This window comes from Pezoporus wallicus, unplaced genomic scaffold, assembly GCF_028554395.1.
Source record: "Pezoporus wallicus isolate ANWC-B61680 ecotype Strahan unplaced genomic scaffold, APGP_CSIRO_Pwel_v1 contig_161, whole genome shotgun sequence".
NCBI classification, from domain to species: Eukaryota; Metazoa; Chordata; class Aves; order Psittaciformes; family Psittacidae; genus Pezoporus; species Pezoporus wallicus.
In genome coordinates, this window is record NW_026642654.1 from 1,923,155 (window position 1) to 1,946,006 (window position 22,852).

Sequence of the window (22,852 nt, forward strand, 5' to 3'; positions counted from 1 at the left end):
ATAACTTGAAAGCCCAAGGCTTTAAAACAGTTCCTTGCTCTTTAATCTGTACTTACTGTTCTACCACCAGCAGAGAGAAACATCAAACCCTTGCACTTGGGTTGTCTTCATCTCCTAACCTCAGAGGTTTCTTCTGCTATCTAAAAATATTTCCTAGGTCAGTATGTTGAACCCCCTTCTCAGTTCTTACTCTCGTACAAAGTTTTTTGGGGGAACTTGGGATTCCAACACACCTGAGATACATCTGTGAGGATCATACTGATGCCCAGCTGTATTATCTGAACTCAGCTCACACCATTATCTGAATGGCAGCCATGTGACAGATAGGGATGGGAATTAAAGTAAAGCCCCAGTAAAGTCTATCCACGCTTTAACTGCTGTCTTCAGAAAGCTCTGCCAAACATGTGCCTCATGATACTGAAGAATTACAAACTTGTTACTTCTACTTTCTTTTCCCACAAAAGTAAGGGAGAGTCACTAGGTCTGGGATGTTCATACGTCAAGAGGCAAAGATCACTTTCCCTAATTTTTTTTTTAAATGCATCTTTAAGCCCACATAACTAAGACAAAATAAGTTATGTATCTATGTATGTATAAGACATTGTCAAACACTTCATGATACCCTTGTAATATGTTATTTTGTTTCTTTATTATTGTCTAGGATTTCTTTTATTTAAATCTACCTAAATCTCTGCAGAGACCATGGGTTAGAAACCACCTGCTTTTCTAAAGCAATCTGGTCCCAGGCCATCTGGCCAACTGGCCACATAACAAGATTAAAGGCATCTGGGATTGAAACAGAAATTAAGAACAACTCCTCATGACTGATTCCCTTTGATTGCATGAGAGACATCAATGCAACAGCTTTCAATAAAGACAAAACTATGGGGCACACTAGAGCCAAGCATATGATGAGTGATGTGTGGGTTGTGAGTCCTGATTTATTTACTAATGATGCAGATAATATACTATACCTTCTCCCACTTGCAATATTTGTTGAAAAGTGGTTTGTCAGCTGACAGTTCATTTAAGGAAGAAGGTGATCTCATGAGAAATTAATGAGGTTGACATATTTTACATTACTTCTAATGTATTACCCAAAATCACCAAACTTATGGATACTGAAAAAATTAGGACAGCAGCTCTCTTGTACCTCAATCTTACAATGCATTGCTAGAAAAGTTAAACTGTTCATCACAAACACAGCAAAATTGGATTGCTATTGAAAGCACCAGTTCACAGATGTCTGTGGCCAACATGAATGTGTTTAACACACGAAACACCATGCGGCAAGCAGACATGCCCCTACTCAACTTCCCACTTAGAGTGGAAAGAACTGATTTTGTGAGTCAGGAGACTGAAAATGTGAGGTTGGAATAGAGGAAGGGATAGAGAGGAAAGGAAGAAGTATGAAAAGACCTGGAAATTGAAGCAATTTTTGAAGAGGATTGAAGGAGAAAAAATATCATCTAGAAACATTTAATATCTAGAAAATTTAAAGAAGCAAAGTGAGGCTTTTGTTGTTTTTTTTTTAATAGTATATCTTGAGATTTTATCTGTGAGATCCAACTCAGAGCTAAATTTGTGCTGAACTTTGGAAATATCAGCATTCATTCATAGGTCTGCCATAATGACTCCAGAAGAAAGACAGAAATCATTTTAGCTTTCAGATGGATGAGTGTTCACTGTGTAGGAAATAAACTCCAGTCTCTTCTTTAGGTTTGCCTGTCAAAACAGTCATGAAGAATTAATATTTTAAGCCACATAATCTATTCACTCCTTCTACCATGTTCATGCTACTAATAGGTTGCGTTATTCTTTTTGTCTTCATATGTTTAGGAAAAAATCTTTCCTCCTCTCTCCCAAATCAGTGGGTGCATACGATATATTTTATAGGAAAATGAGAATGTGGCTCTATTCTCTCAGTGAAAGCTGACTTCTTATGCACTGTGTACTGAGTGTAAGATTGAATAAGAAAAGACTGAAAAACGTAAGAAGAATTTGTGAGCATGATAAAATGTATTAAGCCACTTGTAGACTGTGCCAGAGCCAGATTTAAAAGTTGAGTTCCTGATCCCCAGGAGAATTGATATTAAAAAAAGCCAAACCAAACCAAACCAAACCAAACCAAACCAAACCAGCCAAAACAAAACAAAACAAACCCCAAAACAAACCAGCAACACACCACTTTTTAACTTTGATCAAATGCCTTACTTTTAGACTTTTTTCATGTGACAGAAGTTCTGGAAAGTTCTGATTTTGAAAATAAGCTGCTGGATATGAATATGAAAGTATGAACATATGAACAGAGATTGATCCTTTTCTGAAAGTATTTATTTCCACACAGGAGTTACAGTGTTAACCTTGGGTTACATTTTCAGATGTTCAAACCCACACTATCAGTCTGCCTCAAGCCCACGTTATCTAAAAGTGGGTTTGACAAATATCTGCCCAAGATAATTAACTTAGACTAGATGTTTAACTTCTGAAAAGCTAAATCTAGATGAACTGAGTCCTCTTTGAAGTGTTTTGATGCTACAGGATGAAACAGAAATGTTGAAATATGTGAATTGAAAACATCAGAAAAGTAATTATAGGTCTAAAAAATCCTTTATTTTTGTTAAACATATTTTTAGTCTAAAATTATTCTACTGATTTTAACTAATATTACTCTCTTTTAACACTGATAGCCACTGTAAATGAGTTAATATAAAGGGAGACTTTTACTTGGTACAGTGTAGAAGCAGGTTTTTTCTCCTCATATATTAATTATACATTTGGATATTTAGGGTAATTTCTCTCCTGGAGAATGAAACTTTGTTTACTATTGACCATAGAAAATGTTGCCTTTTACATCTGGATCTTTTCTCTACAAAAACATCAAGCAAACAAAAAAGTCAGTACAAGTATTTTGAAACACTCTCAATGTGTGACTTTAAAGTGAAATCTGAATTTGCAAACAGTGAAATCAAAGTATCTCTAAGTACTATTCTCTGAAAACAACTTCATTTTTTTGCCACTTAAAAATGAATTTCTTATTTTAGAAATGTCTCTTTATATTTTTTCTGGGCTGAAAGGTCTCCCACATCAACAGAAGTTTGTTCGTGGTATAAACGACCTCAAGCATTTGGAACTGCTATGAAGTGGAGTATAGCAAAATGTGAAAACAGAAAATAGTTTTCTTTACTTTCAGTAATTCTATTCTGAGTTGTTTTTTTTTTTTTTGTGAAAACTGGCAGCTAATAGTATTCTAGACTTTGGAGCCATCATGTCCCTCAAGAGATCGTCTAAGTCCAGCCTCTAAGAGTTCACTGGGAGTGCTGAGGCTCTTCTCACTGAATGTTTGTCAAAGCTCTATTAAAAAATTAAACATGATAGTATTCTATAACCTGACTCATTAATCTGTTCCACATCTTAATTATGCTTAGTGTTATGATAAATTGTAAGTGAAATTCAGACTTTCCTGCTGAAGAAAGGGAAAGAACATTTATTCATGGTAGCAATCTACATGTATTTAGGGCCTGAGATCTTATTGAATAAAATGGGCATTGGGTAAGTAGAAAAGGATCTTGTATTCCATTGAGACTGATGGGTAACCGGGGTACATAACAAAAAATAGTGCAGAAACATTTATATAACAAAATACCGTTCGGCTGCATTGACCTGGCATTTGTTTTTTTTAAGAAGCTAATGGACGAAAGACCCATTGGTCAGAAACATCATGAAGGAAAAAGGTATAATGATTTTATAAAATTGGTTCACATGTTAATTAATACAGGCTCAACAGATCTATTAGAAGTGAGATGAAATGAAAATGAACAAAAATTACTGCCTACAATGGAAATCTTTTCTCTGCAAATTCATCTCCATTGAAATGTCCAGGAAAAAAATTTATTAAAAATCAGTTTTGGAAAAAATTCAATCATCTGTCATCTTGCTGGAAAGTCTATGTGCAACTTGCAGTTCTCTGTATTAAACATTATGATTCAAATAATTTAACTCATTAAACTATCAGCAGTTCTGTATCATTTTCTACTACTGCAAAAACGGTTAAGCTGTAGGCTAAGCTCTCTGCATCCTCTTCTTCACTTAGTCTTCTTTGCCCAGGGAGGCAGGAAACAGAAGCAGTTTGCCCTCCTAATGATGGGGATGGGTTTTACGAGTTGTCAGAGATTGTCCTCTCAACATGATTGCTTACCTTGCACTGTCAACCCCACATTCTCACACTGGTGAGTCAGTGCTCAAAACAGTTACAACTGGCTTTTAAAAAATCATATTTAAAAATAATATTTGTGCTTGCTTGGTTTTGAGTTCAGATCATTCATTTGCTCTGCTTGTATAAGTCCTTTGATTAACCCTTAATGCTCTGGTAATTAAAGGCAGTTTTGGAAAAGAACATTTAGATGTCACCTGAGATCTCCTGATTGGGATCCAGAATCTGATGCTGTGAGAAGCCTAACATGTACAGTGACCTGCACAAGAGAGTTTTGTGAATGGTAACACAATGTGCAGTGTATTTTCAAGGGCTTCCCAGTCAGATTTGTGAGTAGGGTATTCTGGTCTTTTCAGCTTGTTTACTGATAGACAGTCTACATTTTCCTTTCATCCTAGTTATAGCCCTATATATCACCCTAAGTAATCTCCCCAGTTGGTACAATTTATGTTTTATACATCTTTCCCTTTTAACCTCAGACTTCATTCAGCTCTGTGCCTGGAGAGACTAAGATATCAAAGTCAACCACAGGTTCCACATTCTGAATGGAAAATAAATTAGGAGTATCAAACCTGAAGACAGCTTTGATTATCTTTGCCACCACTGGTGCTTTTTGGCTTTATCACTTTGTTCATCCACACCGTACTCAGTTCCAGAGATCTGTTAGAGAAAAGAGAAGTTATAGCATCCAGACCTATTAAATAATTAAAAATGCGCGGTATGGGTAATTTTTGTGGATGCATGACACAGACTTTACAAAGGAAAACCAGTCCCTGTCTTTCTGTGTGATGAGGCTTTGTTATTCTTTTGGTCAGAAATGGGACCACGGTAGATCCAGAAAGGAAGAGTTCATGATTATTCTTCTTTGAGAATTTTTACCACTGTCCATTTAAGCATCTTGAATTATGCTTTATTTATTTTTAAGTCTGGCAATAGCAGACTTCATGGAGTATCTGGCAATACCTGGCATCTCTTTCACATGACAATTGTTGCTTGAGGCTTGAGGTTTTGTGCTTGAGATTTCTTTATTTATTCTTTATTTATTTCTTACAAAAAAAAAAGACGTTTTTGAGAAGAAGATTATGTAGAATGCCCTATGACTATGGTAGTGCTAGACTCCTTGGGACTTCAGCTGAATCTCCTGAAATGGGAAGGGATTTAGCTAGAGGGGAATTTAGAAGGATGCATGTGTATGGGGAATGTGCAAAGGTCACAGAACGTAGTTCCCGCTGTTAGGCCCCCACTCATTGCTTTCCTGGGAAATAAAAATCTCAGGAACTAGATCTTAATTTTGGGGAGTAGGTAAGATAGGCACTTCTTCATCCCTATAATTACTGGCTGTGTCTTTATCCCCGTATCTCTTTTTACGTCTACCTGAGAACTCTTTATATACCTACTTAAACAAGAATGGGTATCTCTCCGTCTCCATCCAGGCACTGCCACAATTTTAGACCCAAATCTACCACTCCAAAATAATTTGTGGAATTCCTGAAAAGCTTCAAAATTTCTTTGGCTTGCAAGAGCTCTACTCCTACAGAACCATCCCCACCTCCATCAGTGAGGGCATGTCTCTTCATGCATAGCCTATGCGTCATTGTGGCTCTTCAGGCAGCAGGTAGAGATTTATGTGAACATGACTGCCGGATGAGCATATTGCAAAGATTTCAATGCACTGAAATTTCTTGGCAAAAATCCAAGCCACATCATGTTTGAGTTATGTTGTTTTGTGAGTGCTCATTCCTTGTATTTCTCTTTACCAGAAATATGTTTTCTGCAGTGAAACATACAATATGCACAGTACTACAGTGCAGAGAAAGAAGCTGTCAGTTTTATTCCTCCCAGCTTTTTACTGGAAGATAAAGAAACATGGAAAGTAATTTCCCTCTAATACAGAAAAAACAGCTACAAGAAAGTGGCAAAATATTTACACAGAATCACAGAATGGTTAGAATCATAGAACAGTTAGGGTTGGAAAGGACCTTAAGATCATCTAGTTCCAACCCCCCTGCCGTGGGCAGGGACACCTCCCACTAAACCATGCCACCCAAAGCTCTGTCCAACCTGGCCTTGAACACTGCCAGGGATGGAGAATTCACAACTTCCCTGGGCAACCCATTCCAGTGCCTCACCACCCTTACAGTAAAGAACTTCTTCATTATATCCAATCTAAATTTTCCCTGTTTCAGTTTTAACCCATTACCCTTTGCCCTATCACTACAGTTCCTAATGAAGAGTCCCTCCCCACCATCCCTATAAGCCCCGTTCAGACACTGGAAGGCTGCTATGAGGTCTGCACGCAGACTTCTCTTCTCCAGGCTGAACAGCCCAAACTTCCTCAGCCTATCTACATACAGGAGGTGCTCCAGTCCCCTGATCATCCTCACGGCCCTCCTCTGCACTTGTTCCAACAGTTCCATGTCCTTTTTATGTTGAGGACACCAGAACTGCACACAGTACTCCAAGTGAGGTCTCATGAGAGCAAAGTAGAGGGGCAGGATCACCTCCTTTGACCTGCTGGTCACGCTCCTTTTCATGCAACCTAGGATATGGTTGGCTTTCTGGGATGCGAGTGAACACTGAAGCCGGCTCATGTTCATTTTCTCATCGTCCAACACCCCCAAGTCCTTCTCCGCAGGGCTGCTCTGAATCTCTTCTCTGCCCAACCTGTAGCTCTGCCTGGGATTGATCTGACCCAGGTGTAGGACCTTGCACTTGGCATGGTTAAACTTCATGAGGTTGGCATCAGCCCACCTCACAAGCATGTCAAGGTCCCTCTGAATGGGATTCCTTCCCTCCAGCGTATCAACCGAACCACACAGCTTGGTGTCATCAGCAAACTTGCTGAGGGCGCACTCAATCCCACTGTCCATGTCACCGACAAAGACGTTGAACAAGACCGGTCTCAACACTGAACCCTGAGGGACACCACTCGTTACTGGTCTGCAGCCGGACATTGAGCCACTGACCACAACTCTTTGCATCCGGCCATCCAGACAGTTCTTTATCCACCGAGTGGTCCATCCATCAAATTGATGTCTCCAACTTAGAGTTGTGTGGGACAGCGTCAAAAGCTTTACACAAGTCCAGGTAGGTGACATCAACTGCTCTACCCTTGTCCATCAGTTCTGTAGCCCCATCGTAGAAGGCCATCAAATTGGTCAGGCAGGATTTCCCCTTAGTGAAGCCATGCTGGCTGCCACCAAGCATGCTGTTGTTTTTCATGTGCCTTAGCATGCCTTCCAGGAGAATCTGCTCCAAGATTTTGCCAGGCACAGAGGTGAGACTGACTGGTCTGTAATTCCCCGGGTCATCCATTTTCCTCTTCTTGAAAATGGGAGTTATATTTCCCTTTTTTTCTATTTGTCGGGAACTTCACCTGACTGCCATGATTTTTCAAATATGATGGACAGTGGCTTAGGAACTTCATGTGCCAGCTCCTTCAGGACCCGCAGATGGACTTCACCAGGTCCCATGGACCTGTGCACATTCAGGTTCTTAAGATGGTTTCGAACTGGATCCTCTCTTACAGTGGGCCTAAGGTCTTCATTCTCACAGTCCCTGCATCTGCCTTCCAAGACTTGAGTGGTGCGGTCAGAGCATTTGCCAGTGAAGACCAAGGCAAAGAAGTCATTCAGAACCTCAGCCTTCTCCAAATCCTGTGTAGCCAGTTCTCCCGAGAGCTTCCGGAGAGGGAACTTTTCCAACCATCCCTTCCCTGTTGCTTAGCATGAGGCACTTCTCCCTGTTGGTTCCTCTATTACTTTCAGAAAAACATTGTCTTCCACACAGTTGAGGAACCTTCTGGATTGCTTGTTCTGGGCCTTACCATCCCTCTAAGAAATATCAGGGTGGTTGAAGTCCCCCATGGACAAAGACCTGCGAGCGTGAGGCTCTTTCTCTTTGTCTATAGCTTTAATAATAACTAATGATTTGTTGTTAAAATATTTTTGTATCAACATTTTTGAGTCTATGCCCTACAGAAAGTCTATCCGCTACAGAAAGTCTATCCCCTACAGAAAGCAGATGTAGAGATGTGGAAAATATTAGAAACAATTATGTTACTTCTAGCCACATGGAAAATTATCTTAACAGAACTCAGCATTCATGAAGTTCCTGCATATGTACTACATAACCCTCTTTCTTCCTGAAGATCTCATGTTTAGTCAATTCTTGAAAGTGTCCTTACACATTTCAGAAAAAAAATGTAATTCAATATCAATTCATACTTCTTAATTCAGAATTTTCTAGAGAAAATTCTTTTCCAAATGAAATGCAAGTGCATTAATTCAGAGCTACTTCTTAAAGAATAACATTTCCTTGAGGTGCAAGGAAAGCTCTAAAAATCAATAGAAGAGGATTTGCTTGAAATTTTAATTCCCTTTATAAAATATAGGAAACCTTATTTGCACACAATTTTTCCAGAGAGAATCCTTCGCATTGTGTCTATGACACGCTATTACTTCAAATATATTAACTGGATGTAAGATAGCTTTGAAAAACAAAGCAATGAATGTAACTTCTAATTTGTTTTCTTATTATATTATTATATTTGTAACTATCTGCTTTTCTATGTATGGCATTTTCTGAAGGAACTTCAGAGGGGAAATAAAGAAAAAGTGAGGGATGGTAGCTAACAAGGTGACAACTTAGTGGTTAGGGCACTTGTTTGGAGAGTGCATGTCTCATTTTCTTTAAGGAGGGATTTCAGTACAAATCTCCCTTTATATCTTGGCTGTCTACTGCATGCATTCAGCTATTATTGTCTATGGACTTATTGCAAAAAATCAATTCAGATGCAATATCATTCTTGGAAATCCTCATCTGCCATGCACAGTGTTTATTTCATGTGTCACATTGCTTTATTCAGAATGCTTCACTTTTTGTCCCTCTTGGGTTGAGGAGTCCTAGGCATGAGCAAGTCTGAAATAACTGATGCTGAAGGTTATTTCAAGTTAAACTGGGCTGTACCCTGCTAAATAAGTAAGTCCCCTCTAAATTATACAAGATCTGAGGAGATGTTTTCTGGTTCATAACCATGGAGAGAAGTAACCATGTCTTGTCTATGTTTTGTTTTTTTTGTTAATGAACTTTTAATGAACTTTTTTTTTTTTTTTTTTTTTATTTTCACCTCCAACCATTACATTCATGAAACATGTAATACCAAATACCTAAATTTAGAGGATATTAAGGTGGAAGTTGAAGGTACGATCAAGAGAGGTCTTTGGAAGGTAAACCTGGGTGCATAAATTTGAAAGTAGGTGTCGTGGTTTAAACCCAGTCAGGTAACTTGTTCACTCACTCCCAGTGAGTGGTGCTGAGCTGACAACAATCGAGGTCTGTGTCCCGCCCCCTGCACTGGGGCTCTCCCCTTCCCCGCTCCCGGAGGAATGGGGAGGAGGGTCGAGAGAGTGCAACTCCTACGGGTTGAGACAAGAACAGTCCAGCAACCAATGTACAACACAAATCACCACCGCTACCACGAACTACAACAATGCTAAGAGAAAATAACAAGGGAAGAGAATACGATACCACCGGCCAAGAAAATGAGTCCCATCCGGAAGCCCGTGTCCTTCCGGGTAACTCCCAGTTACCCCCCACCCCGGGCATGATATGCTGTGGTATGGAATACCTCCCCGGCTAGCCCGGGTCAGGTGCCCCGTCCCTGCTTCCTCAGGGCTTCCCCTCCTCCCTGGCAGAGCATGAGCCTCACAAAGTCCTTGGTCAGGGTAAACATCACTTAGCAACAACTGAAAACATCGGCTTCACCAACACTGTTCTCAGGCTGGAAGTCAAAACACAGCACTGCACCAGCTACCACAAAGGAAAAAACATGACTGCTACTGCTGAACCCAGGACAGTAGGTTTTTAATTTAGGAGCTTTAATTGCTGTGTGGAAGCACACACTTCTCTCTACTGACTGTAGAGGGAACCTGGGCACCAAAGGTAAGTGCTTGCAGAGATGATGTCAGTATTCTCCACTGTCTTTAGACTGTATGGAATGGCAATTAAAGCAAAAGTTATATGTTCATTTCCTGGATTATTCTGAGGTGTATGGCAGTAAGATCTTTCCTGTACCTTTTCCTGACAGTTTACTTTGGACATAGAATTTGCATTACACAGGTGCTCATCGTCTGCAACTTTTAGCATGAAACATTCATCTTTGAAGTTAATTTTTAAATTTATGTTTTAATATTAGAAATTAATATAGCTTCTCTGCCTGTGAGTTTGTTTGGAATGTTTAACCCTCATTGTAAGTGGTAACAGAAAACATGTTTTTCTAAATTTTTGTTTCCAATACATGTGTACAGACTAAAATTGTGCACAAACTAAAAAAAAATAAAAATTAAAAAATTAGTAAGGTTGAAAAATATTGGCCTGACACTTTATTGTTACAGCTACAAAAACTTTCCATGGTACAATTATGCCAGTAATATGACTTTGGTAAAGAATAAAAGAAACGGTAACTTTTTCTTTTACCACTAAATAGGAAGTTTATTACAAAAAATAAAGTCTTCCCTCTAAAAATATTGATTTCTTTCATTTGCTGCATATGAATGTGGATTTGCCAGGACTTTTCTTATAGGGTGTTTTGTTTGTTTTAATTTATATGTATTTCTTCCTTTCTTCCACTTTTCTCTATGTACACAACCTGTCATGGAAATGGGTGAATCCAAGTCCTATTCCCCTAGATTTAGTTGGATTCATGCCTTGAGGACAGCTCTTCCCAGCTCATTCTTTGGCTCTAACGGTATTTTTCAGGTCAAAGTCATCTTGCTTTGCTTGTTTTTTGTGCCAACCAGATTCTGTGAAACAGCAATAATGTTATGCTGAACTGGAGCTAAGAAATCCAACATCTCAGCAGGATTTGTTTTGTCTGAGGGGTTTTACTCCCCACTAATGCAGCCACAGCCTTTGGCTAGTCAGCAGGAAGGAACTAGAAAAAGAATAAGCCTGTGAGACTTAAGACGTTCTTGCTGAATCTTGCTCGGCAATGTAAAAGCTGATGTAGTGTCTTTGCACCATAATTAGCTGAGTGAATTTCCTTCCTTAGAGATATTAAAAACTGTTTAGACATGATCCTGGGCAACTGGCTTTAGGTGGCTCTGCTTGAGCAAGGAGATTGGACAAGGTGACCTCCAAAGGTCTCTTCCAACCTTAACTATTCCATGATTCTGTGAATTTCATGACAGTGCATTTTTGCATTTCATAGCATGAAAGTTTTGTTTTCTTGATAGGACAAGTGTAATAATAACAAAAAGATGACTTAATTTTTTTCTAGGTAAGTTAATTATGCATGATGCGTATGTTTTGAGCTTTGGTTTGAGTTACAGGGGATTATACATAGGGCAAAAGGAAGTTTGCACTTAGCATCAAGAGTAACAACCTCTGATAAAATAGAGAAGTCTTAATAATATTTCAAATAATTAAGACAATTCACTTGTTTTGCTTTGCTGTTACTTGCTCTTTCATAAATACTAAAAAGCCATCTGAGAAACCTCCAGGTTCCCTGTTGTCTCTAGATAACTGATGGAAGATGAAATGATTTGAATAAGAACTGTCAGACTCTATTAATTGGACACGGCTGAATTACAATGTAATACCATAGAAAAACATTTGCAGGCTATGCCAAATAGCTATCTAAAAGAGCCACTTTACAGAGACCTTCTTGGAGAGATATCAGTTTGGCCTTCCTCTTGTAAAGTTTGACAAGTCTGCTTGGGTTTCAAAGTATGCTTCTGTGGCTGCTATACAAACGCCCTCAATGGGTAGAGCAAATGCCCCTCCCAGCCACACAGAACATGCAAGAATCTTCTGGATTTTTGTCACCCACAGGAAATAGTTTTCTGAAGGCCAGAAAAATGCCTTCACATTCAGAAGAGGTTAGAAAGACCCATGTTACTTTTCTGCAGATTGAAGATAGCAGCTGATGGACAATGAGCAAAGAGAGTGCTGGAAATCAGATAACTATCCAAGTGAGGTGGAGGGGTTGAAGGGGATATACAGGTGCATCAGCACATCTGTTGTGTTTGCAGGCTAGTTCAGGTGAGACTCATTTCCAGATTCAGAGAGCTAAATAGAGGGGTTAACATGTAAGTTTTCGCATGTAAGTTGTTCATTCACGTGGTAGGTGAATTTAATCTTGACTAGATCTCCACTGACTGTAACAACAACTTAGGCACCAGTGTGCCCACAGGCACTTACATTCAGCTCCAAACAAGCTGAAATCTTGCCATTTGTCTCTGAGATGCAGGTGATCCCAGTGCTGGGAGAAGGACAGCTCTATTTTGGTAATTGCTACGGACTGCCCTTATGCATCATTCATCTGTTGGTCATTAGTCCCATAGCTATGTACGAAAACTGACATGGGGTGCCCAGTGTTGTCTGCAAGAGTCAGTAACAGCATCCTTCTTTAAAGCTCTGACTGTCATAGCTGTGAAGATTCCATAACTTCTCAGTTTCTGACAACCCACCTCTTCTTACCCTGGTTCATTGTGCTACGACTGGTGGCCTTTCTGCCAGCATTGCTTCAGGGGAGGCTTCTCTCTGGCCAATGCCATCCTCTTGGTTGTCTCTTCATTGGAACAAGAGGGAAAGGAGAGCACTGAGCAGCAAATGTGGATGCCCACAGTAGTTCATGTTTTTTTTAAATGGGAGTCTTCAATGGGGAGCTCAGCTCCAGCATGGTTCCATCTTGCCCATGAGGGACAGCGGCATGAGGAACCTTGAGAGCAACTTGTGGCAGCTTGAAGCTGACTGTAGCCCAAAGCTTGTGTGTGACTGTCAGCACTGAAAAGGTTATTCCTGCTGTGGTATGTTTGTAAAATGCCCTTGGAGATGATGGCTGCTATACAAATATCAACTAACAAAATACCATTAGAGTGTAATTAGTTATTATTACCTCAGATGGCTAAGATTTGGTTTCTTATTCCATCCTGACATGGTTTATTATAGAAGAAGAAAGTACAGGGAAAGACAAAGTGGAAAACAAAAGTGACAGGGCAGCGTCACTGAAAATCTGATATTGTTAAGAAGAAGCAGGAGTTGGAGCAGCACCAAGCCAGATGCACCAGAAATGGACAAGACCGCAGAAGTGACTTTGGGATTGAATCGTGTGAATGAACATATAACATAATTCAGCACTTTCTGTCCAATTCTTGGGAAGTTTCACCACCTCACTCTGAACTCATTCTGTAAAATAGTTATTTACTTTTCTTTCCAAAACAGAGTGACAGCAACTTTATTAATTAGAGCAAGGAAGAAATCTATCATGACTTTGTTCTGTTTGTTCAGTTGTTATCTTTGTGTTGCTAATTGTGACTGTACCAAGGAGGTAAGGGTACACAAGTCTTTCTGTTCACTTCCTGAGGCCAGGACTTAAAGGACTTTTCTCATTGAAATGTTTGTTCCGTGGCAGGTTTCTTTATGCTAGTAGCTTCAGCCTCACTGACTGGTGACTTATACTGGGCCATCTTTTAGGCAGGTTGCTATTAAAAGAATGTTGGATTATTTATTTTTCAGGTTCTCTGGAATGAGCACAATGTTATGTCCCATTAATTCTCATTCTCTGTTCACATACATCAAAATTCAAATTGCACTTGTGAGATGTAGTTCTCCTTCCATCGTTATTGAATTTAAAGGTAAAAATTTTACTGGATTCATTGGAAAAGATTTAGAACTGTTCAAAATTTAACTCTTCATACTATTACCATACCTAACAAGTTCCCATTAGGGGTTTATAGTCTGAGTGTGAAGATGAGTTCACCTGAAACTGAGAGAAGTGTTTGTCTGTAAGTTATAAAATCTTTGAATATGGTGGGACACCACGTTTTTGAATATGTGTTCAGTTGAATAGGAAAAATACCAGGTAGCAAATAATCATAACTTATCATAGTTTTCACTCCATGTGCCTAGATTGTACCCAGACCGATGCACAACTCTGTATGCGCAGAGGCTAGAAATTCATCACTGCACTGAAGACCTAGCATCTAGCAGTATTTAGGATACTTCCTGCAAGAAGAGCTGAATAGTGAGCTTCTGCCATCTTTAGGGAAAGCTGAGGACAGTCTGTGAAAGGGCAGTTTAAGAAAATGCTCTTTTTTTGTGACTCAGTTTCCCATTAAGGCTCTTAGGGAGAAGGAAATCTCCTTTTCCTGTCCTCAGAGTTTAAGTATTTATTTTCTGAAATGTTGCTGTGATGTTTCACAGGGGTTTTAGCTGTTACTGGTGACCTCTTCAGGAGCTCCTTCAAGGTGCACTAACCTGTGACCTGACCAGTCCTGGTGGTGTGCAGAACGTGCATGTGATGGCAGCTTCCCCACCCCTGTCTAGCCAGGTGCATGGAGGGAATAGGCCTGCGCGAGACTGCGCAGAGGTACCCTAACAACTTCACAGTTAACCTCTCAGTTTTCATTTTTAAAAGAAAATACATTATTTTTTTGAAAAGTTTGTTGGGAAAAACCTGTAATTTGATGAAAAATTTTCCACAGTTGCTGCTCAAACTCTAATGGATTCAGGCCTTCAGTATTTCCAGTGCTATCTTTGCAGTGCGCTCTGAGTAACCAGATTTAATAAACTGCTGTATTTTTAGATACATAGTAGCAGGATCCTTGTGTTTCAACATCTGTATGAATTACATAAGTAAATATTTGTATATATAATTATATATACAAATTAACCCCATAACTCCGTCTCATAACCCACCTATTTCTGATCTTCCACAGACTGCTTTTTTTTTCCTAAAGAAATCCATGTTCCTTGGGAACATTATCTATACAGTTTGACCTGTATTATCTCTGACTAATCCTGCCTTGTCACAGGTGCTGACTTTATGCTGATTACCTTATGATATGGAGTAGGTGAGGACTCATTTTGTGTTCAGTATTTTTAAAACAATATACATTAACTGGTGCAGGCTGTACACAGAATAACATAATAGCATTGTTGGTCTCTCAGCAGGGCAAAACTGATGGTCTAATGAAAAATTAAAAATGGAATCAATACAAGAGAGTATTTATTTATTCTTGATTTTATTGCCTTTTATGTAAAAGTATTACTAAGCGTATTATGGAATTAAAATATCAGAGGAGAAACACAGTGTAAGGGAGAGAAATGAAGACATAGAGAAGACGGAAGCATGGCTTCTTTTTGAGGTTAGAAGTGAACTAACAAATCAATGAACCTGTGGGATAAAGGAAGGTAGCACCAAATGTCAGGAGCTACATTGACCTGTTTGAATGATGAATTGTAGCACAGAGCACAATATGACACAGGGCATGTAACAATATGCCAGTGCAAGAAAGGTTGCAGAAATGTCACCTGTCAACAAATCTCACTACACACCTTTATTACTGCAGTCATCTAGTATCATGACCTTTTTGCATGCAATGTTAGCTGCTGTCTTGAAAACACATGCTTAACATATGCTTTGATAAATATTCATCTTTGAAAACATGATTTTAATACGACAAACACAGTGACAAAAATACAGAATAAATGATCATGAAGTGTCTGAATCAAACTGAGAGTGTGTGATATGGATGTAAAAATCATGTTTTTGTTCACGTGCTCTTCGCAATCTCAGAAAACTCAGTTTGGGAAAGCTGGGAGGTTGGGCTCCCTGGAAACATTTATTTTTTAGTAATATTCTGATCTGGTTAGCATTGCATGGCATTGCAAGTTATCAGCACTTCACCTGAGTAATGATGGAGCTTGCACAGGTGTGACACAGAGTAAGGAAAGCTTTGGGGCAGGTAATGTGCGTGGTACACACAGCTGCATGTATGTGGTTTCTGTCTGTCTCCAGGAGCCCTTTTGCGCAGGTTTCCAGAGGTCACCAGCACAATCACAAATCACGGATATATTTTGAGGGGTTTAAGTCCCACCAGGAGAAGTTCCAGGAATCACACCGGAAGGTGCATGTCCAGCTTTCCAATTAATTTTGCCCTGTAGCTAAAGTAGAAAATGTGTAATAACCAATCTGTAGAAGCAAACTACAAAGTCAACAAACAAGCTGTCATGGGTATTTCTTACTTCAAGATTAATTTATGTATGTAATGATCATGGGACATGTTTTTTTTGTGATCAGACAAGCCCCCCTGGTTGCAGATGAAAGACATAAGTTTTCTGCTTCCTTCACCCTTCTTCACCTTTCATTGTTGCCATTTCAAACCTTTTAGTAGATGTAGTCTATGAAAAAGATCTGGGCTAGAAAGATAAAGCTCTTGGCATCCTCCTGCAAATAAATAAACTTGGAAGCAAATTGTCTTCACAACATGATGCCATTTTCTGCCTAGTTTGCAGTTTCCCCAAGTGGTCCTGCAGGAAATGTGTACAATTCAGGGTCATTCTGCTATGCATGGGTGGCATCACAACTATTACATGGGAAGATGCACAAAATTTGCAAAAGAGACAAAGATGTTTGGACCACCATGCAGACTGGATGTCTAAAAGGGCCAGTAGCTTTCCTCTTTGCACATATCACTTCTTAAACTGTCACCAATTTCCTTCTCTCAGACAGCTGTTTATGATACTCTTCAGACCCCTATCTGAGGTGGAGCTCCTGAAAAGTAATAGACTAGAGAGTCTCAATGTCCTTAGGGACATCTACTTGCAGAGCTGCATAAACTGGCAAGTGAATAAGGAGAGCTTTGCACTGCAGGTACCTCTGCTGAACACTTTAACTACAGCCATGAGCAAAAATTGCGTACACTCCAGAATACCCCTGGGAAGAATAACCCAGACAATATGTGACATTATATATAATAGTATTCTTCTGTAAGGTCTTCTTGCTTTCAAGGGGAGATGTTACACTTGTAATAGCAGAAAAATGGGTAAACAATTCCCATCAAACCTGTACTAAATTGTACTTGTCCAGCCTATCCTTGCTTTCTGCTTTAGGGAACTATTCCTGGCAAGCTGTAACAGGAATTAGAACAGAGATCCAGGCAATATATTTGGATGTGTAAGGTCCATTCTTACTTCCCTGTGTGGTCAAAGGAGCAAACCTCACAGGGATCGGGAGATACCAATCTGAAAATCTAAGGCTTTCTAAAGGGTAGAAAACAGTGAAATATCTGATCCAAAATCCATAAAATATTTGTTTCTTTTTTCCTCTCCAAGTCTCAGGAAAAAACAAAGCTTACTTTGAGATGGAAGTTACACACATTGGAAAAAAGAAAAGCACTAAAAAAAATTTCTTGTTTTTCCATTTTCAATTTGCTAGAAAAAAAGGAATTCTTGGTCCATGCTTCCTGTTCTTTCATTGCTCAGGTCTATTCTTTCCATCTCCAGCTACCTGCTTAAGCTTTAGTTGTCGATTTAAAAGAGAAATAATATTCAGAATGTGATAGCAAGAAACTTAACTGCAATGTTTAGACCTTTACTTCTTCAGTGTCATTAGCTTTCATGCTTGGGAATCTTTTACATATTCCCAGGTCAGCCTGTATGCTTTATTCGCAGTATGTAAATTTGCCACTTCTTGGTCAGAAAGCGCAGTTATCAGGTCCAGGCTTGTGAAAAAGAATAAGCTTAAAGACCAAAGTGTGAGAAGGTGTTATACTTTCAAAGCTCTTGTCTCCTATCTAATCTGTGGATTAGCAAGTTTTTAGAGGTATGCAATTGAAATCTTGGATAATAAGCATAAAAAGGAAGAAGGCCAGATATTGCAAGTATTTAAAGCACCAACCTCCCACTGAATTCAGTAGACATTGTCTGCATTAAGCCTTTGGACTTTGAGGCCAGTGACTGCTGCAAAGATTCCCACTTGGTGTTTGTAAAGAAATGTGTGTTTCTGCAGATATGGAGCTTGGGTCCTGCAGGGTTGAGGCTGGTTTGTAGTGAAAGTGAGCAGCTTTATCAGATGAAGGGAACAGTTTTGTCCTCAAGTTCTTGTTTTCAGTTTGAGAAGAATTTGAACTTTGAATCTCTAGTGTTTCCAGGTACAATTTTGAAATGTTGACTATTTTCAAACTGAAGTCAACAAGATATGAAAACACTAAAATTTAATCACTTGTCAGACATGTAGTTTGATAACCTAGCAGTCACTGGATCCCCACAATGACTAGATAACCCTATAGGGCTTAGATACAGCAAGTCATCAAATTTGGTGCCACTAGAAACTTATCTCAAAGTGGCAAAAGTAAAACTGTGTTCTATTTAATCATCAATAAATGGAGATTGTGCAGCTTGATGGCAGAAGAACTTTAAAATAAGACCAAGGATTTTATTTCCAAAGGAGTTGTTCTGTAAGAACAAGTTGTGCTGTTATGATGGTGCGTAATGTGAGAGAATGTGTGGACTTTGTAAAGAGCGCTGTACTGACAGATTACATTACTTCTAATAAGTATGAAGAAGAGTCTTTTGTATAAAGATCACCTATTAACCAAGATTATTCAGTAGAAGTATCTGAAATAGCTCCACAATATTTGAGCTACTTCTGGGTACTAACATTACTGCTTCAATGCTACTCTGAACTTTCAAACCTGCAAGACAAATAAAGATGTACTGAAAGCGCAGGTCTGCAGAGAGATGAAAGTTTTCTAAAAGGTTGTTCACCTTTAAATATGATGCTGCAAACTCTGAGGGGTTTTGGAGTAAAAGCAGCCAATGGAAGAACAGAACAACATGAGACAGCTAGCGTCTGCACGGTGACATGAAACATGCAGAGTAGACATTTATATATCGAGTAAATTCCCAAGAATCCCTGAAGACAGAGCATAAGTCTATTTCCTAGGCTTTGTATTTCACTTTTTTGAGACAATATTTGATTTTCAATTCCACTATTCTGAAATTGGAGTGTTAATGTCATATGTTTATTTTTAATAAAGAAAGCAAGACCAGAAGAGGTTGTGGGAAATATATTTGCTGATTATTTTTTTGATCAGAATGAAAAGAGTGGCTCAAGAAGACCCTTGCAAAAGGAGAGAACAAAAGCTCACAAGGGTCTGTTTTCTCCTATTCTCATATAGCTCCATGTATGATACTGGTGGAATCCACCACTCTCTGTGATTCGTTTTTTACAGATATTGCATATGTGAGAAAAGATGACGACATGCATCTGAGATGAGAAGAGCGCAGTTACTATAATTAGTGTTTGTGAAGACATCACTGATATCGCTGGTAAGGGGAGTCTTCTGTCCCAGCCATATATCAGTATCCACAACCTTGCAGAGCTAACATCTCCTCCCTCTGCTACTAATGTTTGAGGCTAAAAACAAATAGTATTATTCCTGCAACTCAAAGATTAGGGGAAGACTGTTGGAGTCTGCCTGTACCTTTTAGTAGAACATGATGCATGTTTTTTTGATTGATGCTCATTCTGAATGCAAGCAAATCATCTGGCAGAGAGCAAAATTACCCAGTGACCTAATGTCCTGTCACTGATACACAACTAATTATATGAGCACTGATCCACATAACATCCGTTATGTGAATTTGAATGCCCATCTGTTCACTCCAGATTAATTGTGATACTGATAGCTCTGTATTATGAAACTGGGTTTTTTTAAAACCTTCCACAAAAAGCACCACCCTCCCTTCAGCTCCTCTTAACAAAACAAAACCCCAAACCCAAATAGAACACCAAAATGACCACTTTTCAAAAAAAAAAAAAATGCAGGGTTATAATTTCAGGTTTTGTCTTCACTGCCAGATAAAGCACAGCAGGACCCAAGAGAGTAGCTCATAGCCTAAGACATGCCTAGCAGTTATAAAGAAGATATTCTTTACCCAACCTTTTGATAATAAGTAAGGTTTACAGAAGTATTGAAAGGTTCAGTTACTCTTGCTTAACATTAGATATCAGATGTGGATGCCTGTATCTGAACTAATTGTCCTTTCAGGGAATGATTCCATTGACCTATTTTGTATGTCTACTTTAAGACAAGACAGATTTGCCCCATAAATGCTTTTCTCTCTGCTTCTCCATCTCTCTAAGGGAGCTTAATATTTGAGATCTGGTACTGTAGATGTCTGTATTTTGTGTGATCAGTTGCACCATCAGATAATTTGTGGGTAAATTTGTATATCACGTCTCTTTTAACTGCATTTTCTCTTTGCCAGCCTGATCTGGCTGAAGGTGTCCCTGCTCATTGCAGGGGTTGGACTAGATGACCTTTGAAGGTCCCTTCCAACCCAAACTTTTCTGCAATTCGTTGATTCTAACTGTTCTCAGATATTTTGATTCTTTTATCTTTTGACACTTCCTCATGAATCTATGCAATTTTTGCTAAAACTGTATATTGAGCCAGAGCAAATATTCCAAAGAGTTTATATTATTTAATGTTTGTATCACTTTAAGTGATCCCACTTGTAACATATGTCAAGACCACTTTTAGTAAATTCCGCTAGAAATCTTCCCCCAGAATTTACAGTTGTGTTTTTAAAAACATGTTAAATTTTCTGATATTTTATAATATATCTATTAATTCCTGAGCGATATACTTTTAAAATAACGGTATGAATTTGTGTATATATGTAAACGTATATATACTTGTGATTTAATTGTCTTTCCTCTAGCAAATTGAAAAATATATTTTGATCCATTGACCATCAGCTGGTGGCTTATGTGAAGTTTATTAGTTATAGAGTAGCCGTTGCACCATTTTTCTTCCACTACTAATTTACATTAACCAGCACTCAAACTGGATGAATGAAGCCAACAGTCATGTGAAGGATGTGCCTCAGTTTTGATAAAAGCAAAACGAGAAACTGCACTGTTTGTTTCATAAGAAGAATTCATAGTGCTATTTATTATTGGCATTATTTCAAAGGATCCACAATGATCCTAATGTTTAAATATGAAATATCTGTTCTCTGGACTATTTTTCACTATTTCCACAAAGAGCTTTTCTATGGAGAGTAATGGGAAAACTTTAGTTCTTCCTGTTTTTTGCAAGAAAAAAGTTGATATCAGACTTGGGATAAGAAGTTATTATAGCTGGACATATAGCTACCATACTGTCCTTACACAGAATCTTAGATTCTAGTTAGACACATGAAAGCAGGGATTTAAGTTGTTATATTTAAGAATTTGATCAGATTTTAACATTCTTGGATTTGTCTCAATTCTAGATGTTTAAAATGTAGATTTTTTTTTTTTTTTTTTTTTTTTTTTTTTTTTTTTTTTTTGTTTGATCTGGCCTAGACATCCTATGAACCTTTACTGGTAATGGAGAGAAATGGATAGCTCTGTAGAACAATACATCTCATCCCAGCTCAGACAGCAAGAACAGATTATATGAATCATTTACTTGTTGCTTTTATTTTTGCACTGATCATGATGTGGGTCCCACTCCTAATGAGTTGATTTGTCAAAGGCAAGTGCTTAATTCCTTGTATAGTCAAGTAAGAAATGGTTTCATTTGACATTGCTTCAAGACCTACAAAGGGAGAACTTATCTAAGTGTAGGTATACATCTCATGGAGTGTGCAGAAATTCCAGCAATACATATTGTACAGGCAATACACGAACGATCAGTAGGATGAAGAGGTTGTATGGACAGAAAAGGGACAATACTGCCTGGCCTTAAAATAGAGTCTACTTTTATATGCGATGTAACATGTTTATATATATGCCAAATACATAGTAAACATCTTGAAAAAGTTCAATTTAAGACCTCCATTCATTATTATATTAAGGTGCCAGGTGCTATGGATGCAATTCATCTCACCTGTCTTGTATAATAAGTATGTACAATGTTTAAAGGGGAGCCAACATTTATGTTGTCTTTATAATTAACTAAGAGAAGAAGACACTTCTCTGCAAGCCTAAGCCTTTCTTCAATTCAGCTGATCTATTTAAATACCTATCTCATCATGAGACAATCCACTTGCTAGAAGCCCATTTACTTCCTGTGCACATCAGACATAGATTTTTACATTAGAGAGACCTACTATAGATCCAGCGAATCCCATCCAATTCATCCCTGGGAAAAAGATGTCTCAGGCTACAAAGAATGTACAATTTTACTTTAGTTCAAAAAATGTGAACTTCATTAAAGGACAAATGAGCTATGGTAGGGAAAGTACCATACAGTTTCGTTGACTTCAGAACTGAAAAGTTGGACAACATATATTAAGACACAGTACATCATTCCCTGCACACCTACACAGATTTTCATGGCGTAGTCTGAATGATCACTCTACACAAAAAATAATTCCATTATTATTATGAAATCTGATATAATTTTAAAAATAGCTGTAAATCTTAATACATAGCTTGTTTTCAGCCTAAATTACTGGAACAAACCTCAGTTTGTGCAGACCATAGGGTCTCGTGGCTTTGCCTGTCATGTTGCCTCTGTTTTTTCTGTAGGTATCTATATTCTTTGACATAAGGGAAATAATAGCAAATCTATGTCAAAAATTATATTATTTCACAGAGAAGAACCTGCATACTAATTTTTTTGCATGATCAGGCACTAAAAAGACTATTTAAAAAAAAAAAGACTAAGGTCATGGCTAATTTTTCTTTTTTTTTTTTTTTTCAGAAAATGTTAACTGGAAAGCTTAATATTGTTGCAATATTAAACCATAAATATGTGCTTCCTTCTAACTGTACCTTATACAATCTTTTTTTTTTGTGATATGATCTATCTACACTGTGGCTTTTTTTTTTTTTTTTTTAGCCTTTTTTTTTAG